Raw genomic sequence first — 21,740 nt, forward strand, 5'->3', positions numbered from 1 at the left:
TTTCAAATCTTGTTTTTTCAGGTTTCACATTACTTTTCACCTTCAGATCGTTTTTCGCTTTCAGATCTTTTTTCTTGGCTTTCAGATCTTTTTTTTCGCTTTCAAACTTTTGACCCTGATGTTGCTTGGGGGGGGCGGGGCTTAGCAAAGAGTAGTTTGGCATCCTGAGTGACAGGCCTCCCTCTGTCATGTTGCCTTCATGGATATTAGGTAGCGCGAGAAATATAACTCAATACTTTCTATACACGATACTCCCGTGATAGGTGGGAAATAAAACTGATACCAGCGCCAAAGTTCCGTTAAGCAAGCTGTTGAGCATCATAGTTGGCAACAATCAAGGTATAAGCGCAATAAACTGTGCTAGATTGTGAAATTACGTCTCCGCAACGAGCCAGCAGGTTGTTCTGGTGGACCTGAGGCCATCCCCCGCTGTCTCACGGAGAGATACCGCAGGTCCTTCCTTCCTGCAGCGGTCAGACTATACAACCAGCACAGCCTCTAGACCCCGCACAAAACAACTTAGACTATAACACCTCTTGTTGATAAATACCAACCATGTGCAATATTTGCAATATGTGCAATATATATATGCCGTTAAAAACTGTGCTGCTAAATCCGCAGAACTGTTATAGGGTGTGTATTATGTAAAATGTGTAACTTTAAAATATATAATTTCTTTTTTTAATCTTTAATACTTTTTTCATGCATGCTTTAGGTTGCATTAAGCTGTCTTTGGCTCTTCTCTGCTGTAACAATGTAAATGTATCCCCTGTGGGACTAATAAAGGTAATCTGATTCTGATCGCAAAAACCAAGCCAATACTATGCTGCGTTCATTGAGTTACGTGGAAGTGGGGAAGGACAATGCTTGATTGCGGATACGTAATTTCACATTCTAGCACAGTTTATTGCTCTTATACCTTGATTGTTGCCAATTACGATGCTCAACAGCTTGCTTAAAAGAACTTTGACGCTGGTATCAGTTTACCACTAATCACGGGAGTATTGTGTATACAAAGTATTGAGTTATATTTCTCGTGCTACATGACAGAGGAAGGCCTGCCACTCAGGATGCCAAACTACTCTTTGCTAAGCCCCGGCCCCCCACGCAACATCAGGGCCAAAAGTCTGAAAGCGAAAAAAAAGATCTGAAAGCGAAAAAAAAGGTCTGAAAGTGAAAAACGATCTGAAGTTGAAAAGCAATGTGAAACCTGAAAAAACAAGATTTGAAACTGAAAAAATAATTGTTTTGAATCTGAAAACGAAAAATCTGCAACTGAAAAAAATAAGGATTCAGATATCAAAATATGTATAAAAGTGAAATCTGAAAATAAATATTTTATTCAAAAAAAATTGCTGAACTGAATCAAAATAATATTCAACCTGAAAAATGATTTCAAATACTTTTATTTTGAATACATCATAGTATTTTTCAAAGTTCAGGATAAAAACTTGAACTTTCAAATAAATTGCATTTTTTTTGAATGATCAAAAGCTATGACCCTGAAATAGCTCCATAGTTAAGTTTTGTTCATTGTTTTTCACTTTTATTAAATATTTGATATTTCCGGCACAGACCCTTTCATACCGGCAATGCGCGATAGAAAAAACAGAAAGTGCGACAGTTTTTTATTTTTTATTTTGATTTATTATATTTATTGGGTTTTTCAACATAGAAAGAACATACAGTCATACATACATACATTGACAAATGGAAAAATAACCCTTCCCTCCCCCCACCCTCAACATCGGACATTCAGGGAAACCTCACAGATTGAAATAAAACAGGAGTAAATACAATCAGATATAAGTAAAGGATGTGAAACAATAATGCAAAAAATGTATATGAAAGAATAATTAGTTTCTATATTTAGATATAATTATTATCGTTATTATTATAAGCAGCATTGTTATTATTCCTTATTATCTATCAGTGTTTGATAGCGATATCCATCAATTTCACTCATCAATTTCAGTTTGATCACTTTCAAGGAAGTGCATGAATGTGTCCCATATTTCCTTAAACTTATTTACTTTCTTTTTGATCACATAGGTTAATTTTTCCAAAGCGAGGCAGGAAGCCATTTCCCGCAGCCACAATGCAGGTGTAGGACCATCCGTATTTTTCCACCTCAGTGCAATTACTCTCCTAGCCTGAAGTAGGCAAATATTAATCAAGGGCACTGCTTTACGGCTTGGTACAAATTGGTCAGGATATATACCTAATATACAGAGCTTTGCGTCGAGAGGAATCTGTATAGCAGTTACACGTACAATCAGGTTAACTATATCTTTCCAGAATGATTGGATTTTTCGGCATTCCCACATACAGTGCAGCAGAGTACCAACATTATCGTCACATTTGGAACAGTTATCAGGAATGTTAGGATTATACAGATTCAGTTTAACAGGTGTAACACAGGTTCTGAAAAGCCATTTATATTGTATCAGTTTCAGTGCAGTGTTTATAGTCTGGGTTTGTGCCTTTAAACAAGCATTTTCCCACTCAGTCTCTGTAATGTCTACTTTCAAATCATCTCTCTAAGCATTGAGTCTTGAGTGTGAGTTGTCCTTTGATTTGGACCGCAGCAGAACATAAATGACTGATAGTTGGCCTCCAGCATCCATATAATTTAGAGTGGCTCTCTCCACAACTGACAAGGGTGGCTCATCTAAGCATTTAATCTGCGCTGATATAAAGCTCCTTAACTGCAGGAATTTAAAGAAGTGACTTCTAGGGATGGCATATCTATGAACCAACTGATCAAAGGACATAAGTTTTCCTTCTGTATACAAGTATTTTATTCTACTCAGACCCTTGGCAGCCCATTGTTTGAATCCCCCATCCGCTCTTCCGGGGACAAAGTTGTCATTACCCCATATTGGGGAGAACTGGGATAGTTTGGGAGCATCTCCTATATAGACATGTGCTTCATGCCAAACAGAAACAGTATTTTTAACAAATGGGTTTTTTGTCTGTTGTTTTAGTTTTTTAGCATGAGCAGAATAGATATATGACTGGAGGGATAGGCCCGGTGCTGTATTGCGTTCAATGTCTAGCCATGCTGGAGGGTCAGAGGAGGAGAAGTAAAACATGGCTGTGCGCAGCTGCGCTGCCCAATAATACAATTGTAGATTAGGTACTTGAAGTCCCCCTCTATCATAAGGCAGATGTAAAAGGGAGAGCCGTAGTCTTGCACGCCTGTTGTTCCATATGAATTTTGAGAAGAGCTGCCTGAGCTTACAAAAAAATGATTGTGAAAGAGGGAGAGGAATAGACTGAAACAGGAAAATAAATGTTGGAAGAATAGACATTTTAAGAATATTAATACGGCCTAACATGGAGATGGGCATTGGCATCCATCTATTCAGAGATTCTGTTACTCATTGTATTATGGGGTCATAATTGGAGGGGACAATATTCTCAATTTCCGGGACGATTTTTATTCCTAGGTATATAAAAACTCCGGAGTAGCTGAAAAGGGGGTGGGTATCCCTGGGTTTTGTCTCTCATTTTTATTTAAAAAAAATATAGTGGATTTAGAATTATTGACCTTATATCCAGAGAATTCCCCAAATGAATTGATTAGGCTAACAAGTGTTGGGATAGATGTTCTCAACTTGGACAGAAAAATAATAATATCATCCGCAAATAAGGAAATCATAGGCTCAGATTCACCTATCCTCACACCCGAAATGCTCTGATGTTACCGGATAGCCAAAGCTAGTGGTTCAATAGCAAACAGAAATAAAAGAGGGGATTGGGGGCATCTTTGTCTTGTTCCTCTGTGTAGACTAAACGGTTTGGATATCATGTTATTTGTTAATACCTCAGCTGTTGGATCTGAATACAGAAGTCTCAACCATTTGAGATATTTTCCACCCATCCCAAATCTCCTCAAGACTTCCATCAGGTATTTCCATTCAATCCTGTCAAAGGCTTTTTCAGCATCCAACGACAGGATTGCGGTGTCTTTAGCATCACTCCTTTCATGAAGTATATTAAGCACTCTGCGAATAATATGAAAAGCTTGACGCCCTTGAACGAAGTCATTCTGGTCATTGGAGATTAAGGATGGTACATATGATTCTAGCATTCTTGCCAAAGTTTTACACAGAATTTTTGTGTCACAACACATTAAAGATATGGGACGATAGGACCCCCTTTCTGTTGGTGGTTTACCAGGCTTTGGGACCAATGTGATAATTGCAGACCGTAAAGATGGTGGCAGAGTACCCAACTCATATGCCTCTTCAAACATATCTAATAGAGGGGGGAGTAGTTTGTCTGGAAACAATTTATACATCTCTATAGGGATCCCATCTGGTCCTGGTGTCTTCCCGCTTCTCAGATTCCGCAAGGCTTCCGACATTTCCTTAACAGTTAAATATGTATCCATTTCGGTCTTATCTTGCTCTGTCATAGTTGGGATTTCTAACTGATCTAGGAATTCAGATTGTAACTGAGTATTATCTGGGTATTCTGAACTATAAAGGGATTCGTATAATATTCTAAAGGAGGAGTTTATTTCAGCTGGATCTACTGTATTGTTTCCGTTATCTAATTTGATTGAGTTTATAGCTCTATCCGATTGCATTTTCTTTATTCTCCATGCAAGAAGCTTGCCAGCTTTGTCACCTTGGTCATAGTAAGATTGCTTTAACCAAAGGAGGTTTGCTGCAATTTTACTAGCAGATAGCTCTTTATACTTAGCTCTCAACAGAAGGAGCTCTTTATGTTTCTCTGGTATATCATTTTGGTATAGGTCAAGTTCCAGAGTTTTAATTTGAGCCTCAAGGTTGGTTAACTCTTTATAGTGAGCTTTTGATTTAAAGCTTGTATAGCTAATCATCACGCCCCTAATGAAGGCTTTAAATGCTTCCCATCTTATGCCTGCACTAGTCTGATCTGTGTTCATACAAAAATAATTATCAATATTATTACCAAGAAATTCTACAAATATTGGGTCATGTAACCATTTGGTTTGGAGGCGCCACCTAGAAGGACACCAAACAAGCCTCGGTATATGGAGGGTTAACGAGATGGGTGCATGATCGGACAATACTATGCTGTCATAACTGCATTCATTCACATGTGATAATAAGGCCATGGAGATCAGAAAGTAGTCAATACGTGATGACTTCTTATAAGTACCTGAATAACATGAGAAATGTTTTTTTGCAGGGTGTAGCTTTCTCCAGACTTCAATTAAATTAAGATCGTTTATTGATTGAAGCAGCACCTTTCTAGCTTGCGGATGAGAAACATCAATGCCTGAGGAGCTTTCCTTCTCTGGGTCCAGCACACAGAAGTCTCCGACTATTATATATTGTCCAGGAGTAGAGGATACAGTAAGAAATAAATTCCTAAAAAATGCATGATTATCCTCGTTAGGTCCGTAAACATTGACCAGTGTAATTTGAGTCTCTAATATCTTTCCTTGCAAAATAATGTATCTTCCTGCCGGGTCAATTATTTCATGGCTAAGTCTGAACGGGATTGATTTGTGGACCAAATTAATAACCCCTCTGGCCTGTGAGTTAAATGGAGCTGCAAAGACTTGTCCAGGCCATCTTTTTTTAACTTTAGTAATATCAGTTAAATGGGACTCTTGAATAAAAACGATCTGTGATTTTAGAAGTCTAATTCTGCCTAATACCTGTTTTAGCTTAACAAGCTTATTCAATCCTCTCACATTCCAGGATGTGATCTTTATGTCTGTTTTACCTGCCATTTAGTGTGGAGTGAATTGTATAGTGTAACACCACAGGGATATCTCTATTAGCTACTGCTCTTTTATCAAAATAGAGAAACAAAAAGGAAAATAAAGTAATACCAACAACAGTAGAATAATTATACCATATATACAATAAGCAAGACACCATAAAAATCCCCCCTGAACTTCCCTAAAACCCCCTAGGTAACTAAAGACTTTGGTTACTCTACATGCTTGATCCTCATAGCGAGGAGCAGCGTAGCGCAGAGACGTGGAGACTCCCATACTTCCGTAGGCTCCAGCTTAAACATTTAGACCACTTGCCAATCTTTCAGAACAAGAGAGCAGAGGAATACAAATAAAATAGCCTCTTATTGGATAGAACCATGAACATTCATTTTTGTTGTTGTTGTAATTAATAATAATAGTATATATATATATATATATATATATATATATATATATATATATATATATATATATATATATACATCCATACACAAGATCATCTGTAGTTAGAGAATTAACCGAACAACTATGATCCTGCCACAAACAGACAAACCTCGTTGTAGCAAGTCCATGGTGTCAAAGCCTCTGTTTAGCTAAACGTTCTAGTTTGTCACTGGCGTGGGCCTGGCGTCCTTCTGTAGCTTTTGGACAAACTTCTCTGCGTCGGGGACCGTGTTGAAGGAGTGTCGCTGTCCGTTGCGTGTTACTACCAAGATAGCCGGGTAGAACATCCCGTAGCGGAGCCCCATTGATTGTAGCTGCTTTTTCACTACCTCGAAGAGTTTCTGTTGCCGGTGAGTCTCCGCTGAGTGGTCTGGATATAATCTGACGTTGTGATTCTCAAAACGCACTGTTCCTTGTCTCCGGGCTGCTCGCATAGCGTTTTCTTTGTCTCTGTAGTTAAGGAACCTCAAAATTACCGCTCTTGGTTTCGGGTCCTGGCCAGCAGCGATTAGACGTCCTATTCGGTGTGCTCTCTCAATAACGGGCGGTGTGGAAAAAGTGTCGGTGCCCAGGGCTCTAGGTAGCCATTGCTCCAAAAACGCACACACGTCTTGACTCTCAGCTTTTTCAGGCAAGCCGATGAGCCTCAGGTTGTTGCGGCGGTCCCTATTTTCATGGTCTTCCACCTTCATTTCCAATGTGGCGCATTTATCCTGTAGCTTTTGGATAGCGCTGTGCATGGAATTTAAGTCGTCCTCGGTCTTTCCAATTCTTTCCTCTGCTTCTGTGATCCTGTTAGCTTGGTGTTGCGGCTCACCTTTGAGTCCGCCTATTCCCTCAAGCACATCGTCAAGTTTCTTTGAAAAGTCGCTTTGCATAGCATGTATGGCGCCGAGGATTTCCACCTTCTCGGCCATTGCCTCTGTGTTTTGGCTAGCGTTAGCTTGCAACGTTGACGTTTTCGATGCTGCAGGGGTCTGTGGACCTGTTTTCTGAGGTCTTCCTGGCATAATGTTGACAGGTAATCTATTGTTTAAGATAATGTGTATTTAAAGGGAGTTGTGGTCTTCTGAATAATTAATTCAATATATTAGCTTCGGAGCCTCATGGAGATGCGTCTCACCAGCACTGCGCCATAACCGGAAGTCAAGTGCGACAGTTTAAAATATGCGAACACAAACCTACAGACTGGGGGTTGGGAGATCACAGGAGGGGGGAGAGCTGTGGAATGTGACCACCATCCCCCTTGGGAGACTTACTCCACACATTCCGATGGCCAATTAGTTTTAAACAAAGAGTTTGCGGCATTCAGCATAGGCAACATGGGGGGTGGGGGCTTCTCAAAAGAGAAAATGCAGATATAATTCACTCTCTCGACTTGCTGGTATCTCGAGCTGAGCGCTCATTGGTGGTTTGTACCCCGTGCTGCTGATGAAATTCTCCATTGGCTCTGCAAAAGTTGTTGTTGTTTTGTGTCGCCACTTCCGTTCACATTTTTCATCAATGTTCCACAATGTTTATCATGAAATTAATGTCCATATATTTTATACTATACTTGCACTGCTTACCGTTTTCCATACTTTATATATCTTAGCATATTAATACACACTGTTAATACTGCTCACAGGCTGCTGTGTATATCTAGTGTATTCATACCCCTCACTGTTTATTCATCATTCAATTAATTCTATATTTTATTCTGTAGATCTTGTACATTACTTTTCACTTTACTGCTTGTTGCACCGTTAGAAGCTAAACTGCATTTTGTTGTCTCGGTACCTGTAATCTGTGCAATAAAAATAAAGCAGGCATCTTTATTGTAGCGTCAATAATCAAGTTCTAAGTAGAGCAATATGAAATAAAAACAACTACACTCTTTTGGCAGTGTTGTGGTGCCGAGAGATGGGAGTCGGAGGCGGGGTATCAAAGGTACAAGCTAGACTTTTATTTAGCATCTGAAAACCATTGTAAACAACTTCATGCCCGGGAAGCGAAGACCGGTGGAAACAGGAAGTCCGGTTCACTAAAATGTCCGTGCAGAACAATACCCCAACCCATAGATCCGTGGGTGAATAATGTCAATCACCACCACAGTGTACACATTAACAACAACTACACTCTTTTGGCAGTGTAACAATTAAACAAGAACTACACTCTTTTGACATTAACAATTAGATAAATAATAAACTGTCAGACTGACACTGAAGACAAACAAACTATTTTCAGCAATCAATCTGTTTAGTTGATCTGGGTGACATGTGGCGATTTAAAAAAATCGTTTTTTGGCTGTTTAGATGGTGTTGCTCCATCTGGGTCACTGCCGGTGGTTGAGACGGTGGGGTCTTTGGCGACTAGTTTTATAGCCCCATGTACATTACTTAGGTGCTTCAGGAGATTGGCATTGCTGTTATTCGATGTGGACAATGCTTTCTGTCCTGCACAGTTTACATTTGACCGTAATATGTTGTGCGTCCTTTATCCCCACAAATTGAAAATAGTGGTTATATCTCCAAGTTGTAAATGCGCTGCTGCTCTCGCTGATACTTGCATCTGCCATACTGTGTGTGCTGGTAGTGGGCGTTGCCGTGTATGTGTGTGTGTTAGCAAGTGTTTGTGTGTCTGTGTATTTTCCCCATAAGGCAAGACCCGCCCAACTCTGTCTCTGATTGGATTACCCTGAAATGTTACCCCACGTTAACCAATCATCACTCCTCTCTGGTCACTTTCACTTTTCCATTGTACTGTGAGAGGACATCGCTGTATTCAACTGTAAATTACATCCGCAGGGAGATTTGGTTCAGTTGGATCACATAATGTAACGCAGTATAACCCATTTAAATCACAGTAACTATAACGGTGTTCCTGAATAGGAATAGGTAAATAGTAACGTTATTAGTTACCGCAAAAGGTAGTTGCGTTACAGTAATGTGTTAGTTTGTAACGCGTTAGTCCCAACACTGATACACACACCTGAGAGGCACCTGAGAGCTGCCGTTTCATTCAGACTGTTTAAAAAAAAAAAACGGTCGGATTTTAACAACTCAATGTGTGATTGTTATAGCAGTAATATTAGACACTAATAATACAGTAAACTATTAACACTGTACATATTATTGTTTGCCCGTGGGATTAGGATTATCGGTAGTGAGAGCCGTGCTGCATTTTCCTCCGGTCGGATGTGATATAAAAACAAAGCGATTATTTTTGTTGTTGTAAACTCACGTGGATTATACTACATGTATTAGTGCATTCATTTCAATTCGCGAACATATGATACATTAAATGATCGTGAGGATGATGATTGAAAATCGTTTGTTTGAGCCGGGCTGCATTTCCTGATGAGAAAACATAGCGATGGTTTTGTACTTACGCCAACGTGAATTAAACAACATTATTTTGTTAAATAAAAACATGGTGATGTTTTGTAAATGATTACATGTCTCTTATTTAGCACAGAATATGATCCTATCCGTGACATATGGATCTTAACAAATATCCGCTATATCAGATACCTGTAGATCTATCAGCTGTTTATTTCACATGAGTTCCAGTGTGGCAGCTTTTCACGGCTCCCCCTGGTGGATCCATGATCCATTGCAGCTGGTTTCATTACAATTACATTTATTTATCAAGGGGGCGTATCAAGTCCTGCGGGGGGGGTTTCCTTTTCAGCAGGGGCCCACCCCGTGCAGATCAAGGACCCGCACAGGTAGGCGTCTGAAATGAAGTGCTACTTCTGTACCTCACTGAGCTGACGTTATAAGATCCTCTCAGTCTGACAAGAGAGGACTCTCCTCCACCTTGGTGTAGAAACAGCTCTTTATATCCGTTAGCATAGCTAGCTAGCCAGATGCTAACAACAACATTCCACTTTACCGCTCGCGCACTCACAAAATGCGCTCGTGCCACACACAGAGAGCCGAGCTTGAATGAAACACAGAGACCCAGAAGTACTTGTACTGTACTGTATATCATATTATGTTTGATGGCTTTACTGTAAAATCAGTATAACGGATGAACAGATCGCCACTGGGCTTTCATCTAAACACACAGCCACGTAATGATAACAAAAAAAAGGTCGGGGGTCATTGGTCAAGCAACACACCAATCAGAGAGCAGCAGTGAGCACACCTCAGGCTGTGTTTCATATTTGTATTCTTTATTTCTGATGTATTTCACACAAAAAACTTGTAGTGGAAACGTTTTAACTTATATGATAATTAAAAAGAAAACGGCAAAGTGGCAAGGCTTGCCCACCCTGCGTTGGGGGGGCACAGTGACTCATTTGGGGGGGCATGTCCCGCGAATGACCCGCACAAAAACATAGGAAACGTAGTATTTACGTGTCACAAGAACGCGGATATCTTCAAAATCTTTAGCGAAAGAGTCTTTCAAGACATCCGCGGTTGTTTAGTTAAAGAGTGAAGCAGAATGAAGTGTTGAACAGTGTCGCTTTTGACATGTTGAAACATGTCAAAAGCGGTAGACTACCGCCCAAATCGGTAGGGTTGGCAGGTATGCATTATTTGTCATCATGTTTTTTAACGGACGTTGTCTGATTATATAATCATATGCGCGGGCCGCTAGTGTGTGTTGATCTCCAGATTGACAGCAGCATGAGAATAACCTGCCGAAAGTGCCAATGCTCCATGGCGGAGGCTCCAGTAGAAATTGCCGGGATTTGCGTTTTTACCCCCTTAATGTCTGAACAACGGTTGAACAGCATTTCCGTGCACATGACTTGTGTTTAAAGTTTATAGTCCGTTTGAGTTTTGCCCTTGTGAACGCAAACCGAGCCTTCTGAAAAATGAAACAATGTAACAAACTGTCCTCTGGTGCACACCAGAAAACGGACTATTAGGTGTGAATGCACCCTTAGCCCATATGCCTGCTTTTCCAATATTTAGATGAGTGGTTTTCAAATTGTATAACCAGCTCGCACACAAACACACACAATACAACACCCATTCATGTCCACCATGAATGGCCTGTCAAAATCATGTCAGTGAACTGTTAGTCCCTCAGGATACATTGAGGTCATCAGTTGCTGTGTACATTCATATTTAATTTAAATGAAAAATGAACCCAATTTGCATTGTAAACTGGTTTAATCTATTTATTTATTTGACTCTCATTGTAAAATAGTGTACAAATGGAAAACAGAAACCCAAAAAGGGTTTTAACAATACAAATTACAATGCAAGCAATGTCAATTATACTTATGTTCATTTACTTTTTTTTTTAACCTTTATTTAACCACATAAGTCAGTGGTTCTCAAACTTTTTCTGTCAGGCCCCCCCTTTGGAGAAAAAAAAAAGTCCGGCCCCCCCAACACAAGTCAGGCTCAGTGGTGGCGACAGATATTTATTTTTGGGGTGCTGTGGGTTAGCTTGACGTTTCATAGAGGGTGCTCAAACATTTAGGGTTTTCCATTAATGTACCAGGCGCTACAGTGGAATTTTCTACTGCAACACTCCCCAAGCAAACACACAGTGTACCCGCAACTGTTACAATGAAGGCTCGATAATCAGCTCACGGCATATAGGTGTAAGCAGGGGTAAAGTGCTATTTTTATAGGTGGTGTGTGGATCTTGTCGTGGATATTTTAAACTCTTCAATACTGTAAAGATGTACAATGAGAGTAATCAATAATAAACTGGTGAAAGCAGGCAGCGTTGTCTTTCGTTGGTTCTTTATTTGAAGCGCTTCAAAGGTACATGTCTCACAGAGTATAGAGTAGTCTGCAGGAGTGCACACAGGGTATAATGTGTGTGTGTGTTTTATAGAGGACTGATGCTGTGCAGGAGGTAATAAACTTAAAGACTTTGACAGAAAACTGTTATCTTACAATCCTCCCATAGGGAGGACCGCATTCTTCAGGTACGACCTTGGCGACCTTAGCGGGATGCTCCCTTGTGGTTCAACAGGTTGAGTTGCTCCAATACAATTTCTAAGCATAATATAATCATTTGGCTTTACCATATAAAGTAACATAAGAAATTGCCACTACATTCCCCCCCTTTTGATCCTATTTGATCAATCAAGAAAATAAAACAAATGACAGGATAGACTGATATAACACATCAATGAATACATTCCATCGCTGGTTTAAGTAAACACATCATAAACATATCATGGAAAGTGGCTGTTTTTGTGGAGGACAGACTCCGTATGTAGAAAGCAAAAGAATACTGAAAAGAGGGAATGGCAATTTTACACACAATTTTACAGTTCAGTGTCTGACTCTTCAGTGTCGGAATCAGTGGGGGCTGAATCTGGGTTGGTCGTAACTTTGTCAATGGTTTGAGGTAGAGCGGTGTATTGTACGAATGCAGAGGAGATCATACTAGAAAAACATTTCTTCATGAGGGGAACTACACAGCATGTACAACAGAGGAGCAAAGCTATGATGGTGAGGAGTGGCGTGACTATTCTGGCCAGCCAACCTTCCCACCCTCCCGATGTGAGCCAGGACCACCAGTCCCAGCCTATAGGGTCGTAGTCCACGTCGTCAGCCTTCATGTCTGCCAGAAGTGCGTTAAGGTGTTTTATGGTGCGAGTCATGTTCTCTGATATGTCTGGAATGTATGTGCAACAAGAGTCTCCAATAACATGACATAGGCCCCCCCTTGAGGCAAACAGGATATCTAGAGCAAATTGATGTTGCATTAGCATATTTCTAGTTGCTACCATAAACGGATTCAGCGCCTGAAAACCTTGAGTAACTTCGAAAGTGAGGTTTTCCAATCGTGTGTGTATTTTGTCTATATTATGAGCGTTATTCACGGAGCCCCACCAGGGGAACGCCCCGCTGAAACCCTTCTCGCCGTGAGATGTCATTGAAGCCCTCTTAGCCCTATGGTGGTCGGGATGTCTGAATTCTGGATAGTGGTGTGTGGTATGCATCAATGAGTCGAGAACGGTGATTGCTGGAGTCAAATCCACTAAGGTGCACGTGCCCGTCCAAAAGGGTGCTAAGACTTGATACTAGTTGGGTCTAGAACCTCAATTCCGTGACCATTCTTCTGCTAAGATGTTTTGACACTTGATTTGACATCATTGGACCTTTTATAAAAAATATAGACCCAAGGTCCCTCCCAAAAATCCCGGCAATTTTTGCTAGAGGGCCAAATCCAAGATGGCTGCTCGCGCCATCTTAAAAAATTAACTTTTGAACCAGAGCGCCTAGAGTCATGTGTAAATGCACTTTTTGGGGTAAGTCGGCCACAAGGATTCAATTTCTGACATCAGTTTGGTGCGATGACATCGTTCGGACCCACAAATCCAAAATGGCCACCATCCGCACGTTTTGAACGGGAACATGCAGGATCACGAGGTACCGGTCACGGCAGTAGAACAAGCACTCACTATTATAAACTGAAGTATATATATGTACTATATATGGGGGCGGAGCTTCCCAGAGGGGGGCGCCACAAATAAAAAAAAAATTTAAAAAAAAGTTTGCTTGGCGCAGTTTTGGCTCTATATCTGCAACCATTATTTAAAAAAAAAATAATAATAATCTAACATAAGGGAAAATGAGCCAAAAATCTAAAATGGTCGGTCGGTATAAGAGCCTCAGCTTTAAGTGTTCACAGTCAGAACATGCTAGAGCGCTGTGCATTAATGGGTATCTGTCAAGTGTTTTTAAAATTGAGCGTTGAGGAAAGAAAGACTAACGTTAGAGAACTGTGAAGAGGCAAAAGCCATCGGGGCGCAGTATAAAAACAGAAGAAAAGAAGAAGAAGAGAAACGTGCCAAGTTGAAAGGTAGGCTATGCCATCTAGTCTAGGGCTGATACACGATAAAAATAAATGTGTGTGGTGTTGTAAGACGGAGTCGGCAAAACATCCAGAATCAAAGTTGGTCCTGATTTCGTACGATCATGCATGGGCAGCGTTCAAGAGCCATACGGTGGCTCTGGAAGATGAACTAATGCGCGACAGAATCAACTGTCTGATCAATTATGCAGCTGATCAGCCGTATGCACTTGAGATCAGATATCATCACAAATGCTGGTTTAAATATGTTCGTAACTACCAGAGAATGAGTGAAGATGACAAACTTCCCCACATGCACAATGTCACTCTCCGTGAAGCTCAGATAATTTTCTTTGATAACATCAGAACAGTTATCTTTGATGAACATGAACTAAGGTCACTGCAGAGCCTCCTCAGAGATTACAGCTCTATCGTTTCTCGGTATGGATTCCCAACATCTGGAGTCAAGTCATCCTACATCAAAGATATCCTGACCCGGGAGTTTAAGGACAAGATCGGCTTCCACTCTCGCCCTCAGAGAAACCAGAGCGACCTAGTCTATGACACGTCTGGGAGCGGTTCATATGTCGAAGCAGCGATCTCCTCTATTGGTGTCAGCAGTGAGCAACTGGTGCAAAATGTGGCTGCGCGGCTCAGAGATGATGTCAAGTCCATCAAACTCGTCCCATGGCCTCCACGAGTCGAGGAGCTAGAGGAGGAGGAGGAACTCCCGCCTCTCGTTTTGCAGTTGCTATCGGCTTTGCAGGGGAAGCATGGGGTAGATCTGTCTCCAAGCACACTTTCTCTCACCTCTCTCATCACACAGTACATTATAAAGCGACCCACCACTACCGCCATCAATGCCACCGTCACCCTTCACGGATTGACTCGTAGCAAGGAGCTTGTTGATTCGTACTACAAGCTGGGCATGGGGATCAGTTACCCGAACGTGCTTCTGCTACGTGATGTTTGGACAATGCATGACCTTGAGCGGTGCTCGGTCTGTCCGGCAGAGATCGCTGAAGGGGAACCAAGCATCAGTATCATCGACAATGACGATTTTCGGAACGATACATTGACAGGAGGAGGTACTTCACACCGCTGTAATTGGATGTTTCTGCAACGCGAAGAACGTCTTGTACATAAGCATGAGGCAAACACCCAGGATGAGCAACCGCGGATCAAACATGCCAAGACTGTCTCGGACGTGCTGACTGAGAAGGCCTCTGAGATGCAAACGGTTATGCCATATAGGACCGTCAAGCGTGGCGAGCCTCCGATCCGTCCTAAGCCTACTACTGTCTCATCGAGTACTGAGCCTCAGCGCCAGCGAAGCATTATTCATGCCCTTGCACGTGCTGATGTGAATGGTGACCGCCCTGTTGCAGCCGAACAGAATATCCCTTCGTACAACGGGTTTCACGCTGGATTGAATATGTGGCAGGACAAAAGCAAGGCTTATTTTCATACATCTTACAATCAACCGCCCGACAAGTCAGTTGTGAAGGACGTCATGGACAAGCTGGTTACCATCATCGCAACTAAGCACATGCCCTTTGCCTTCTTAGTTGGAGATCATCCCGTGTATGTCCTCATCACCCTGCTCAAGGCCGAAAACCCAAGCAAATTCAGTGCCATTGTACCTTTTCTTGGTCCCTTCCATACACAGTGTGTGATGATGAGTGCCATCCACAAGCGGTACAAAGGTAGTGAATTAGGTGAAGTACTTGTCGCGGCTGGAGTTATTGCCGATGGCTCCGTCGATCGTGCACTGAAAGGCAAACATTATAAGAGGGGGCTACGCTGCTTGCGACTCATGTACGAGGCCCCTTATGTGTCAGCTGATGAAGGAGAACCTCGGGCCCGACCTGGCTGATGAGACGAGGGAGAACCTTGACATTCTGAGAGATACGAGTCAATCCGAGGAATCCCGCGCTGATGCTCATGTGGCACTAGAGAATGATGCTGACCTCAAGAGCCTTGTCACCAACATGTTCACCCACGTTGAGGCCAGTGACATGGCAAACTACTGGAGGGATTTCCTGTCCATGACAGACGCGCTCATGCAGAATGTACATGCGGTCCATATATGCAACTGGGATGAGTATGTGAGCTCTCTGCGTGCGATGCTGCCATGGATGGTAGCTTACGACAACAATAGATATGGGAAGTGGCTGCCAGACTTTTGGGCGATGTTGACAGCTCTCCCTGCAGATCAGGTTGCGTTCCTTCGTACTGACTTCACCCAGTCCATCACAGGCAACCCCTATTCCAACATGGCCTGGGACATGTGGATCGAATGCACCATGAACAAGGGTAGCAAAATGAAGTCTGGTTGGCTCTCTATCCTACAGAATGAGAAGCAGCTGCTGGTGCACTCCAGAAATGTGAACAATGTGGCCCAGATCCGGGCAGCTCACAATGCCCTTGCAAACCGAAAAAAGACAAAGAGGAAGCACACGGAATGCGGCCCCAAACGGATGCGAGAAGATGAGCAGTGTGTGCAAGACCTGGTTGAATGCATGCATGAGTTTGACACCTTCCCGTTCGATACGGCCTCAACCACCCTCCGTACCTTGCAGTCGGCCATGCCCGCCTCTGATGAGCTCGTTGCAGACTTCAACTCAGCCCATGCCGCAGGGGAGAAGAAATTGACCCACTTTTTGGAAGAACGGGTATTCAATAAGAATACCTCTCTTCATGCACCCGTCCCTCTGTGCAAACGATTGACGTTTGCGAAGGCGTTAAGCAAGGAGAAGCCATCAGATGAACTCAAGGCGAAAGCTGCAGAAATGGAGCGAAGCGCCCTCAAGGCAATGATAAACCTGGTTGAGGGCAGTCAACTTGTGAACCTCCCCGAGTTGCTCGAACATCGTATTGTCGAGGAGTGTGTGCCATTATTTAACTCCAACGGCACCTTCAGAAAGACACAGAAGAGCATGCTCGTGCAGAAGCTCTCTCTGGAATCTGTAGATCTGCAGGAATCATACATCGCTCTTGTGGACATGGGCATGACCTGGAGGATGGCAACTCCATCAGCAGAGGATCGGCGGACACAAGATGGCAACCCATACAAGTGGTCGGACTATGTCCACAAGCTATCATCTATTATCCTTGCACGCCATCATAATGCTCACCGTATCATATGTGTGAACGACCCATACGACACAGCATACTCGACGAAGGATGACGAGCGAGACCTGAGGGTACAGGGAAACACACATGTGCCCAACACCTACATGAAATTGGGTGACGCATTCCCCACTGCCAGAATGTTCAAGACGCTGCTGTGTAGCTCCAGCAACAATGGGCGGCTGCAGAAAATGATATGCAGCTACCTGACCGATCTTGCACAGAGTGTTGATGTGGAGATTGTCTACTCTGTCGGCTCCCACTGTACCAACTTATCAACCCAACAACCGATGCAGAACTACAGCTTTGACCAGTCTGAGGCTGACACTGTCCTGTTCTCCACCTATGTAGTTTTGCGCGAGTCAGGCTACAGTGGTCCAGTTGTCATCGATGCCACTGATACTGATGTATATGTTGCGGCAGCACTTATCTCACAGCAGCTGCCAGGTATGCTCTGTATCAAGAGGAAGCAGGAAACGTTACGCTGCTGTGACATGACAACTGACATGATGGCCGACTGTATTGTGCAGCTGCATTGTATGACAGGCTGTGATGCAAACTCAGGCTTTTACGGCAAAGGTAAGAAGTCTGTGTATGACCAGGTGGCGAAGAGCCCTGTTGCCCGACAACAGCTCTCGCGATGTGGAGATAACCTTGCCCTGACAGAGGAGGTGCTGGAGCAGCTCTTTGCCTTCACACGTAGCATCATCTACGGTGACAACAAGAGCAAAACCATGGCTGAGGCCCGTGCTGCTAAATGGAGGACTATCAAAAAGAAATCCTTCATCCGTCTCCCTCCGGATGCCGACAGCTTGCGTCAACATTGCCTCCGTGCCAACTAACTTGCGTATCTGGTGCGCCATCCATCGCTAAAGCACCATCCCTCATCAATCGGACATGGTTGGGAGCTGGTTGGTGGTTGCTGTCGCCCTGTACGTCACACGCGACCCGCACTCCCGATGCATCTACCTGCACCAAGGCCAACTGAAGAGGGACAGGAAGATGAGGAAGATGAGAGCGATGATGATGACGAAAATCGAGTTGCTGCTGTCCAGAGAGGCGATTCATCGGAATCGGAGGATTCAGAATGTAGCGAGGCAGGGTGCTCTGATTCAGACTGATACGGACTCTCAGTGTCATATTGATAAATAAAAAAAAAAGCAGAATTGTGTTTCATTTGTGTTATTGTTCAAAACTTGCCATTTCTCGAGGCAGCATTTTTGCGTTATTACATGTTGTTTGAAGTGTTCTCATTTGCTAACTAGTCAAGTTACAGCTAATAAAAGTATTTTATTTGAAGGTTAAGTAGTTGTATATCTTGTCATACATTCTTATTTCATGGTAAAATATTAATATGCAGATTATTTGCTTATAAGTCGATCAGTACTCAAAACGTGTGTAATTTCTCGACCGGGTGGCGGCCATCTTGGATTTGTGGGTCCGAACGATGTCATAGCGCCAAACTGATGTCAGAAATGGAATCCTTGTGGTCGACTTACCCCAAAAAGTGCATTTACACATGACTCTAGGCGCTCTGGTTCAAAAGTTAATTTTTTAAGATGGCGCGAGCAGCCATCTTGGATTTGGCCCTCTAGCAAAAATTGCCGGGATTTTTGGGAGGGACCTTGGGTCTATATTTTTTATAAAAGGTCCAATGATGTCAAATCAAGTGTCAAAACATCTTAGCAGAAGAATGGTCACGGAATTGAGGTTCTAGACCCAACTATATACAACTTGTTTCCGCACAGCCACACATAGTCTTGCGGAGCCCCTGCCCCAGCATCGGTAGGCCATGCTAGGAGAAGAGAGGTATGCGTGACATTAGGGAATGCTTGGGACGAATTGATTCTATCGGGAAATCCTTTTACTAGACAGTCTTTGAGATTGAATTTTTCAGCGCCGCATGTGTTTTTTATGATACGAGTACAACCCGTGGTTGTGCCAAGGTGTAAGCCTATGCGGTTTTTCCTTCTACTAATGCAGAGACTATGGGTAAGGTTTTCTAGACGGCTGGGGTGAACGCGTGCCACCGGGTCGTACAATTCGAAGGAGTTAGTCATCATCTCGGTGGAGTTTATTGCGCGCAGTGTGGCGTTCGCCATGTGCTCACATGGTGCTGGAAGAGAGGCGTTTGCAAAATACCATTTATTCAACCCTCTGGTAGACCCGGTCAGGGCCATAAAGGCACACAGCTGTTCTGTGTTGTTTAGAGGTCGTGGGCGAACAGGTAATGCCATTGATGAGTCCTGGGGGAAAAGGGTGCATGCATAACATGAACCGTTTTGCCCTGCGGCCTGCAGAAATGACCTTAGAGTGTGCCACCATACGTTACCGTCTAGTCTATTACTAGTTTTCCAAACGTCGTCTTTTAAGTCGTCAATGCTGTTACCTACGGAAGGGTCATGTTTCAGAACGGTTGATGTACCTATTGATGTTAGAAGTTGTGTTAGAGGTTTGGCTTTAGGGGTGTCGTTTTTGGGGGTGATGTCTATATAAAACGCCCCACATGGGTCTTTGCCAGATACATAAGCGCAAACAACGTAATAGCCCCTGTCTGATATTTTGGCCTCCTGTAGTTGTAGTAGGACGGCGGGACTTGATGAGTTGACTTTAGAGATAGATAGTCTCCTTTTGATTTTTGTTTTGTCGGCCCATAAGGTATAACCCCAGTCCTTGCGTGAGGTGGTCCATAAAACCAAAGCCCATCCTCCGGAACAGTGGGTACTAGTGTAAGTGCCATCTATTACATAGCAGATGTAAACGTCTGCCCGCCCCAGCTTCATAGGGTCGGGGCAAGGGAAGTAGTTACACGGGTCTAACTGCACTGTGCTATCTTCCCCTTCTCCCAGAGTAATGTTACCAATCCCTGCTTTGATAAGCCCCTTTGACCATACGGTTCTCCCGGATTCCCCAACGTACCTTTTTGCTACTTTGACTTTGATTAGAGGGTTGTGTACTAACCATGGATACATGAAGTATAGGATTATGGCAAACACAAAACCCATAAGGAATATGCAAAGGATCCACTCTACTAGTGTCCAGACCCTCCAACAGTTTCTGCATTGCTCACGGTTGCGTTGTCGTCTTTCCAGGTGGGCGTTAGCCAATTCTTGTCCGAGGGGTTCCATCTTCAATCACTCGCCAGCGATCCGGCAAACAGTTTATGTTGGTGTCGTCGTCTGCTTCGTGGATGTGTCTAGTCTGACTGAGCCCGTGCCTTCATGACCATGTCAATTAAACCCCACACCATGACGGCACAGGCGAGGAACCAGAGGCATATGAAAAAGCACAGCTGGCCGTCGCCCATGAGTCTTGTGTGTGGTACTAGGGTGTATGTGCTGCGTGTGTGGTGCTGGTGGTGACTTGGCACGTCACTTGTCGTCGTCTGTTTCTACTGGACCGGCTAGACTGGGGCGGAGATGACAGCTTTGCAGTGGCTGGCGTGGACCCACGTGGCTCTCTCGGCGACCTTGACCGCTGTCTGGGTGACGAGAAGCACCTGGTAGGGACCTTGCCAACGGCTGGATCTCCAGCTCTTTCTCCGGAAGTCCTTGACCAGCACGAAGTCGCCTGGTTGGATACGGTGGAGTGGACCAGTAGCAGGGGTAGGTAGAGCTGCCGCTACCTGGCGTCTGATATCTGCTAAATTGGATGACAGGTTAACACAATATGACAACATAGCATCCTCACACAAAGTTGTGGAGGGGAGAGGACATCCTGGAGCCTTGATCCCAATCTGTGGAGGAGCTGCAAAAAGGATCTCAAACGGGCTGAGTTGACTCCGTGTTTGTTTCCGCATCCTCATGTACATCAGCACAATGGGCAGGGCTTGTGTCCAGGATAAACCTGTGTCTGCGCAGCATTTTGCTAGCTTGTTTTTGATTGTACTGTTCTCTCTTTCCACCGCACCACCACTCTGTGGATGGTAAGCACAATGCTTTCTGATGTCCATGCCAAGGTATTCTCCTATCTGTGCAATGGCCTCATTAGCAAAATGTGAACCATTGTCGCTAGAGATCTTGCTTGGTATCCCCCATCTAGGAATAATTTCCCTTAGTAAAGCTTTAGCCACAGCATTTGCTGTCTGTGCGTTTACCGGAAATGCTTCAACCCATTTGGACCACATGTCAACCATTACAAGACAGTGTTTCTTACCCTCGGATGGACTAAGTTCGATGAAATCCAGTATTAGGTGCTCAAATGGTCTAGTTGGGGGTGGGTGTGCACCTGTTCCTGTAACCTTTACCGGTCTACCAGAATTTTGCGTAATGCAAATTAAGCATGCTTCACAATGCTTTTGAGCTGTTACTGTGAATCCCCTTGTGAACCAATGTTGATTGATAGCCTCTAACATCCCCCCTTTTGACACATGATCCAACCCATGTGTCAATTTAGCAAAATGTGAGAAAAAATGCCTCGGGAGACATGGATTGGAATTTGGACCAACCGAAATGCTGGAGGTGGGGTCAAAGGTAGCACCAGCAGTTTTCCACTGTGCTTTTTCTGTTGGTGGAGCTAACTGCTGCATGGCAGTTAGTGACGACATATTGTCAGTGATGGAGGAAACAGGGATGTTAACAAACGAGTGTGCGTGTGGTGCGAGAGGAATCAGGGCGGCTGCCTTTGCAGCTGAGTCAGCAGCAGCATTTCCTAATGAAACGGGGTCGGTGTTGCTGGT

The 21,740-nt window shown here is 43.5% G+C and overlaps 1 protein-coding gene across 1 annotated transcript in view; it reads left to right on the forward strand.

Annotated features, from left to right (window-relative positions):
• The window catches only part of cblb (Cbl proto-oncogene B, E3 ubiquitin protein ligase), a gene marked incomplete at its 3' end in the record, with an annotated part of 107,396 nt that overhangs the window by 67,878 nt on the left and 17,778 nt on the right, over positions 1-21,740 (forward strand). The gene's annotated exons all lie outside the window — the stretch shown is intronic.

The sequence above is a fragment of the Notothenia rossii genome (assembly GCF_949606895.1).
Source record: "Notothenia rossii genome assembly, chromosome: 9".
NCBI classification, from domain to species: Eukaryota; Metazoa; Chordata; class Actinopteri; order Perciformes; family Nototheniidae; genus Notothenia; species Notothenia rossii.